This window comes from Marmota marmota, unplaced genomic scaffold (assembly GCF_001458135.2).
Source record: "Marmota marmota marmota unplaced genomic scaffold, marMar, whole genome shotgun sequence".
In the NCBI taxonomy this organism is placed as follows: Eukaryota; Metazoa; Chordata; class Mammalia; order Rodentia; family Sciuridae; genus Marmota; species Marmota marmota.
This window is the reverse complement of record NW_026000057.1, coordinates 32,946,087-32,955,268: the sequence shown is the minus strand read 5'-3', so window position 1 is coordinate 32,955,268 and position 9,182 is coordinate 32,946,087. Positions and strand designations below refer to the sequence as shown.

The window sequence follows — 9,182 nt, the reverse complement described above, 5'->3', positions numbered from 1 at the left end:
AAAAAAAAAAAAAAAAGAATAAATATTTCAAAAAAAGAAAGCAAGATTGTTTAAAAACTTGTTATCATGTTACCATGAATAGAACAATGTTACAGTAACTAAATTTCAAGCTAGCAAGTATAGAAAGGCCAATAAAGTCACATTAAACTGAACAAATATAATGGTGTTAGCTGGAATTCTGTGTGTTCTACAGGCAGGAGACCTTATAGTGATGAGGAGTGTTTTAATAAGGGTTTTCCAAGAAAACAGAAACAATGGAATTGGCTCACATTGGAGGCCCTGAAGTCCCACATCTTTTATCTGCAAAATGAAGAATGAAAGTCAGTGGTGTATTGATAAAAGTCCAAAGGCCTGAGAACGGGAGGGGGAGGGAGCAATGCTGCAAGTCACAGTTTGAACCCAGTGGTCAGAGTACTAGAAATGGTGATGTCTGAGGGCAGATGTTCTACCTCAAACAGGAAGTAAATTCACCCTTCCTGTGCCATTTTATTTTGTGCAGACCCTCAAGGCATTGAATAAAGCTCACTCACATTGTTGAAGATAATCTTATTTACTCTCTCAGTCCACTGACTCAAAAGCTAATCTCTCCCAGAAAAACTCATGGGTACACCCAGAAACCATATATTATCAGCCATCTGGGGAATCCCTAGGCCCAATCAAGTTAACACATAAGTTAACCACAAGTCCACTTGATGTCAACTTGTTACCCATATATGAATCTCCTTAAACTATACATAATCTTCAAATAAAGACAATAAAGTCTTGGGTTGCGACTCAGTAGTAGAACGCTTGCCTAGCATGCATGAGGGACTAGGTTCAATCCTCAGCACCACATAAAATGAATAAATAAAAGGTATTGTGTCTATCTATAACCACCCACCCACAAACACACACACACATATACAGATATATACATATATATAAACGCACTAACACACAATAAGGTCATAATTTTGCCTGATGTGATAAGCAATTGTCTTTCATTCTTCTGAAAATAGACTAACCCCTTCCTCAGCAGAGGATGTGAAGTGTGAGTAGTACTTAACTTTTCTTCTGGCATTAAATACTATGATGAAAAATTAATAATACTTAAATATTGATATAGTTAAAACATCTTGTTACATAACTGCAGGAGAAAACAGATATTTGCTTAACCTATACACATGCACACATACATACATACACACACACACACACACACACATATATTTATAACAAGATAAGGAATACTCATGACAAGGAAAAAGAAAAAAAGGCTTCCACCTCATTCTTGGTTCACAGGACTTAAGAACACTTTAAATTTGCTTTTAACTTTTGCATTCCCACTTCTTTCTCTCTCCAGCTCTCTTTTGTCCTTAATTATAGCCCTATTCAATCCAGGGGTAGACACTTAGTCCTACCTCCAAAATGCCCCAAAATAACCTTCCCTGTTTCTCCATTAGTGCAGAACAGAAAGTATAAGGAAAACTAAATGCATACAAATGAATGTCTAAAAACATTTGGATTTTTTGTCTGAATTTCTCCTGAAGCATCAAACTTCCAGCACTATGAGGTATGGAGAACTCTTTTTTTTTATATGGGTCTTTTTGTAAGACAGGGAATCCATCATTCTATTCCATTACCAAACTACTTGTTAACTTTGAGATTTGAAATTTAATATCCATTGATGATAGAGTATTGCTGATATTGTCATGCTTCTTCATCACCAAATGAACCAAATACTGGAAATAAGCACTTTTTTTTTTGGATGTAGAGGAATGTTTCTCAATGACTTTCATTCTTTTTTTCTTCCTTTTGTGTTGCTGGGGATTGAACCCAGGGCTTTGTGCATGAGAAACAAGCACTACCAACTGAGTTATATCCCCAGCCCTCGTTCTTTCTTTTAATGTCATGTGTTTCACTGTTTTTGTGCAATGATAGAATCTTCAACAGGTGCTACATAGTACAGTCATCCTCTGCATTCAGAGTCAACTGCAAATCAAAAAAAAAATTTTAAAACTGCATCCGTACTGAACACCTACAAATATTTAAATGTAGGGGTTGGGGATGTGGCTCAAGCTGTAGCACACTCACCTGGCATGCATGCAGCCCGGGTTCAATCCTCAGCACCACATACAAACAAAGATGTTGTGTCCGCCGAAAACTAAAAAATAAAATATTTTAAAAAAATGTTTAAATGTTTTTTATTAGTGCATTATAGTTATACATAATAGTGGGGTTCATTTTCACATAATAGTACATGCATGAAACATGATTTGCTCCGTTTCAGTCCTCAGTGCTTCCTCTTCCCATTCTCTCCTCCCTCCATATTATCTTTCTTTATTCTATTGATCTTATTCTATTTATTTATTGTTTAAATTTATGCTTTACAGGTATACATAAAGGTGGAATTCAATGTATATGTTCACACATGTACATAGCATAATTTTGTCAATTTCATTTAGCATTCCTTTCCTTTCCCTGGTCCTCCTCTCCCCACCTCAGCCTTTTCCTCTATTCCACACTGATCTGCCCTCATTTTTGTGGTCCCCCACCACTGCCCCATTGGTCATGTTTCCTTACTTTGCTCTAGCTTCCTCAATGAGAGAAAACATGTGACCCTTGACTTTCTGATTCTGGCTTAGTTCACTTAGTTTGATCTCCAGTTACAGCGTAACAACTATTTACAACATTTATATGGTCTTAGATATTATCATCATCTAGAGACCATTTAAAGTAGACTGGAGGATTAGAGATATATAGATCAGTTGTACAGTGCTTGCCTTGCATGCACAAGGCCCTGGGTTCAATCCCTAGCAACGTGTGTACGCGCGCACGCACGCACGCACACACACACACACACACACACACAGTACATTGGAGGGCATGGGTAGGTTAAATACAGACACTATGCCATTTTATATAAGATACTTGAGCATACAAGGCTTTTGGTAAGGAATGGGTGTCCTGAAATTACTTCCCTGTGGGTACCAAGGGTGGCTATATCAATATAAAAACCTCACTTAAATGGCTCCTTTAAGTCATTTAGATATCATCTGATTCTATAGAACCACTATGTACAGCATTGCCATAATCATTCCTAAAGTTTAATAAATTTTAGATTTATCATCACTATCTTATTTAAGAATTCCCATAATTATCTAAATAAATCAAAGATTGGTAAGACATTGATCCCTTCTGGTTCAAAAACATATTATCTGTTTACTTTAGTTTTTTTGTATCATTATTGAAGACCTTTATTATGGTTTAGAAGTAATTTTAATTTATATTATTATTAGCTAAATACCCAACCCTCCAAATAGATGATTTTTCCTGATTTTTAACCTAATTTCATGTGAAATTATAAGGAACAACTTCTTCCATATTTTTTATTGGTGCATTATAATTAAATATAATAGCGAGATTCTTTACACATTCATACATGCACACAATATAACAATATAATTTGGTCAACTATTCCCCAGTATTTCTCCTTTCCCTCCCCTACTCCATATCCCCTTGGTTCCTTTCCTCTTCTGGTCTCTCTTTGATTTTCATGAGAACCTCCCTATTTTTCTTTTTTAAGGAAACTTTTATATTTAGAGTATGTCAAAATTGAATATACTGTTTCTGGTCATAACTATGAACATTTATATCCAATGAAATACAACACTATTTAAAAGTTAATTTCACTGGGGGGTGTAGCTCAGTGGTAGAATGATTACCTGGCACCCACCAGGCTCTGGGTTTGATGCCAGTATTCACGTGCATACACAAACATAAAAATTAATTTTTAGTCATTATGTTTTATTAAGGAAGTAATATTGATAAAATAGTTCCAAATTAAAGACTGTTTGACAGCAAATGCCTATTAAAATCAAATGTAACATTACATTGTTTTATTGAGGTAAACCCTCAAGTTAATTTTTCACTTTTTCTGTGTTATAAGAATGCTGTATCTCATTTATTTCATATTATGAAATACTGAAAATATTTACTAAGCTTCCAGGTTGATTTCATATTTTGATTCTAATTTAAATTACTTTTTAAGAGAAACATCTATATTGAGATAATTCATATACATAAAATTAACTCTTTTAAAGTATAAAATTCAATGGATTTTAGTGTATAACAAAGCTAAAGAACCATCATTATTATCTAATTTTAGAATTTTCATCACCCTCTGGCAAATAACCTTATACTCATTGGTATTCATTCCTCATTCCCCCTGCTTCTAGTTCCTGGCAATGAAACATCCAGCTTCTGTCCTTATGGATTTGCTGCTTCTGATCATTTCATTAATCATACAATATGTCAATGTGTGGCCTTTTGTGTCTGCTTTTTTTTCTTTTTTGGTACTGGGGATTGAACTCAGGGGCACTTAATCATTGAGTCACATCCCCATATCCCCATCCCTATTTTGTATTTTATTTAGAGACAAGGTCTCACTGAGTTACTAAGTGCCTCTACTTTGCTGAGACTGCCTCGAACTTGCAATCCTCTGGTCTTAGCCTCCCAAGCCACTGGGATTACAGGTGTGTGCCATTGTGCTCGGCTTTTGTGTCTGCTTTTTCACTCAGCAGAAAGTTTTCAAGTTTCAGGATACATATAACGTGTTGGTATTTTGTTCCTTCTTATTAATACTATTCTGTCTTATATATATCACAGTTTAACCATTCATCAGTTGATGGACATTTGGGTTATTTCTACTTTTGGGATATGATATCTAGTAATACTCTGAACATTAGTGAAGGTAAGTTTTTATATGAAAAGAATGTGGTAATTTATTTTTATGCCAAAGACTTAATCATCATCATTCCTTATATGCTACAAAACGTATCCATTTAGGTAAAAATGATGTTCTTAGCATGAAAATACATTTTTCTTAAACCCCATTAATAAAAATCAGATTCTGGACTAGCAAATATAAAAATTACCTTTTTTTTTTTTTAATGCAAACAATGTGAAGTAATATTTGGTTGGGTTCCAAATACCTATTCCAAAAAAATATCTAAATGTACATTCTGAATATTAGTCTTGACCATAGCATTTTCAATGAATTAAACTGATAAAATGGGGTATATATTGTATTAGACCCAGCATCCTTGGCAAATTATAAAATTCTGTGACAGATTTTTATAAAGATACAAGTAAACATAGAACATTAGTAAGTACACACACAGTACTGATCTATATTAAATATATTTATTCAGAAGTATATTTAAATGAACTCCTCTACTCAAGTTATTATAATAACATGGCCTCACTGAAGAACCCACATATCAGGACACTGGCACATCTTCTATCCAGATTATTATTTGCCAAGTTCATAGGGGTAATTTTATCTTTTATATTTTTCTCATATTTTATGTCAACTCACGCAAGAAAAATCTGATCTATAATAATTAGAAAGTTTATCAGACTTCAATTTAACATTCTTAGAGAGGACTGCTTTTCAGTTGTCTTTTCAATACTTTTTAACTTCACAGATTTCTGAATATAAATGTTTCTTTCAGTATTTAAAACAGAAACTTTTAGCATATTCCAGATTTCAAGATAAAAACATGACTCTTTTTTTCAGATAGACCCACTTCTACCCTTATAATTCAAATAATGAAAATATTTTTATTTGCAACTGTAAAGTGGGTTATCTACATCACTAGATATGTGAACTATTTAAAAATTTGAGCTAATCATAGCCTGCTCTATCATAAGCCATCAAAAAGCTGCTGGGAAGCAGCATTCAGTTGCACATGCTTGTAATCCCGGCAACTCAGGAAGCTGAGGCAGATTCAAATTCAGCCTGGGCAACTTGGTGAGACTGTGTCAAAATTAAAAAAGGTGGATAGGCTGGGGTTGTGGCTCCGTGGCAGAGCGCTTGCCTTGCACATGTAAGGCACTGGGTTCGATCCTCAGCACCACATAAAAATGAATAAAAATATTGTGTTCATGTATGACTAAAAATATTAAAAAAAAAAAAAAAAGGGTGGAGATGTAGTTCAGTGGTAAAATGCTTTCCAAGCATTTGTAAGGCCCTGGGTTTAATAATCAGTACTGGGGGAAAATACACACACACACAATGTTACTTCAGATGTATATACACATTTTACAACAGCATCACATATGTATATTATGCAAAACATAAAAGTTTAGATTGCAAATGTGAAAGTACGTTTGGAGGACAGGAAAAGGCATAGGCAGATTTGATGTGTTTTTTTTTTTTTTACTGGGGATTGAACCCAGGAGGCTCTTAACCACTGAGGCGCATCCCCAGCCCTCTTTTGTATTTTATTTAAAGACAGGGTCTTTGCTGAGTTGCTTAGGGCCTCATGAAGTTGCTGAAGCTGGCTTTGAACTCATGATCCTCCTGCCTCAGCCTTCCAAGCCGCTGGGATTGCAGGTGTGCACCACCAGGCCCAGCAGATTTCATCGTTTTAGCGAAACTCCATTACAATAAAAATTTCTGTAGAACAAAATCTATTTTCCAGTCCTAACTAGTATTCTACTTATTTAATGGAAGAATTGGATATAATTAATATTAAAAAAGTAGGTTTTGGAAAATCCCTTTTAGTCACTGGGAGAATTTTACCTGCAATAGTAAGGAGAACATTAACAATTTGAGGTAGCAAGCAGGTATGTTTTGCACTAAAGGGAAATTTAATATTGACTAATAACTGAAGAGCTAAAAACAAACAGCTTAGGGCTTAAGAGTGTAGGCTTTAAGGTCTGACTACTTCAGTTTAAAATCTAGCTCTACTCTTTACTAGTTGTATAGCCCTGAGTTTTCATCTCTATATCAGGGATGATGAGACAATGAATTAAATGAGCCAGCACATAATAAGTACTTCAACAATTGTTAAAACCTATTTAAAAACTTAAACATACAGTATCTGAATTTCTTTCATCCTTGATTTTCATTTTGTAATTCTTTCACACCTTATCTACAAAGGCATGTAATTAATGAATGTGAATATAATAAAACCTAAAGCAACCAGAATGCTTGGAAAATGAATCATTCTGAATACTTCAATTTTCCATAGAGTACCTTCATAGTTACCCAAAAATAGAGGGAAAAATCAACAAATGCGATAAAACTGTTGCCTCAATATATTACACACTTCAATACCTTCTTAAAGTATACTGGTTGTAATTAAACTTTTCCTGATGAATCACTATAGTTAGGAATATCAATTAGAATTGTACATTAAAATTTCACAAATCTGATTTCAAGACTTAACCTAAGCTTTTTAAACATGCAGTTCATGGATAAAAATGAGGGAATGAGGGCATGTGTGAGCTTGGGTGGGAAAAAAATTACACTTTTACTTATGCCTAAAAATTTTGTATTCCTTCAACAATAATATTAGCTATACCTACTTTTGTATTACCAATAGATGGTTCAGATACTTTATATCACATTACAATTATTGCAAACTCTGGAAATGTCATTTAAGTTCATTATTATTTCAAAACTTTGGTCTTCATCAGACCCCCCCACTAGATCTTCCTTACTGTTAATAAAGCATATGTTTACTTTAAATAAAGCACATGTTCACAAGTTTGTTTTTCCTTAATCTTTGATAACTGTATTTCACATGTTTTTCTTTATATAGAATACAATGAATTTCATTTTATACATGTATAAAACATTATTCTGAAAATGGTGGGTGGTTTTATCAGATTGTCAAAGTGGTTTGAGGCACAAAAAAGTTAAGAACTCTGACCCCAAATTTTTCCAGTCTATTGTGCTCTGTTAATCCACAGCAGTAATGTTCCATCATACCTTTATACTGAAGCTTGTTTAGATTAAGGTAACTCAAATTGGTTTCTCTGGGGCTTTTCTTCTTGGACCTCCCTGGATATTATGACTTCCCCTTAGGTAAATGGGAATGTTTCCTACTATTCTTGTACCCTGGCTTCTAAAAAAATGAAATAGGAGAAATAAGTTAGATTCAGATGACATTTAAAGTAGAAATATAAAACACGTTACTCTATGAAATAAATATTCTTAAATTAAGCATATGAATTCAAATTATCCTTCTATCACTTAGGATAGAAACCTAATCTGTGCTTCAGTTTCTTCATTTGTAAAGGGGAGCTAATAAACACAATACCTGGTAAAAGTTGCATAAATTTTACCCATACCTATTATTACTATTATACATTTATTTCACAAAATGGCCAGTTAATGCCTGAATGTTTACTTTAATAACTTAACATGTATACAACACTGTGAAGTCTTCAGGGTCCTTTCACAACTTTATGACATCTGAACCACACAATAATTCCACGTGAAAGGATAGTTATTATTACATCTAGTTTAGCAGTGAAGAAATAGAAGATTAGTAACCAGACCTATATCACACATACGGAAGCAACCAGCAAGAACTTAGAACCTAAGTTTCTCCCTCCACCCTCATGCCTAACCTCGTGAATTGGCTAGCTAGAGGAGAGAACAATAAAGATTACTCAAGAAGGAACAGAGGAAAGGGACAGAGGTATCCAGTAGGCCATGACTGGGGCACTTACAGAATGGTTCAAATCGGCGTAAGGGGGTGGGGAAGGAATCCGCATCACCTGGGAGTTTGTTTAAGATGCATAATCTCAGGCTCCAGCCCCTACTACTAAATCAAAATCCGCATTTTGAACAAAACTCCAGGTGACTTCTATTGACATTAGTTTGAGAAACACTCTTTAATTGCTCTAGTTCACTATATGTTCACTTGAACAGTATATTAGACCATTTATCACTAACCTGTGAAATTTTTATTACTTTCTGCAATAGTTTTTCTAAATCAAGTATATTTTAAAAACAGGTGTATTTTTCTATGTAATCCTTTTGTAAGTGGGATCATTGAGGAGCTTCAAGCAGCCAACATATATATATATATATATAATTTTGGAGGGTTCTGGGGCTCAAATTCAGAGATTCGTAACTCGCTAAGCAAGTGCTCTACACCTAAATTATATCCCCAGATAAAAAGTTAAGGTCCTACTACTTTTTGCCTGAAAGATACACTGAAAAGCAAAAATACTCCTACCTTACACCCAGCAGATTAAAATAGGCCACTGCTATCTGCACACCCCCGCCTTTCGCCGATATTTCAGTTAAGTATTAAGTTTTTCTAACCCAAAACGCTACCTGATTTCTTGGAGCTTCACCACTTTCTGGCTCAAAAACTGAAACATGGCAAGAGAAAGGG

The 9,182-nt window shown here is 34.4% G+C and overlaps 1 long non-coding RNA gene across 1 annotated transcript in view; it reads right to left on the bottom strand.

The window, feature by feature from the left end:
* The window catches only part of LOC125619799, a 17,009-nt gene extending 7,833 nt beyond the window's left edge, over nt 1-9,176 (bottom strand). The window contains exon 1 of the long non-coding RNA XR_007351392.1: nt 7,763-9,176. This is a non-coding gene — a long non-coding RNA (uncharacterized LOC125619799). The remainder of the gene's footprint in view (nt 1-7,762) is intronic.
* Between the last annotated feature and the right edge of the window lie 6 nt (nt 9,177-9,182).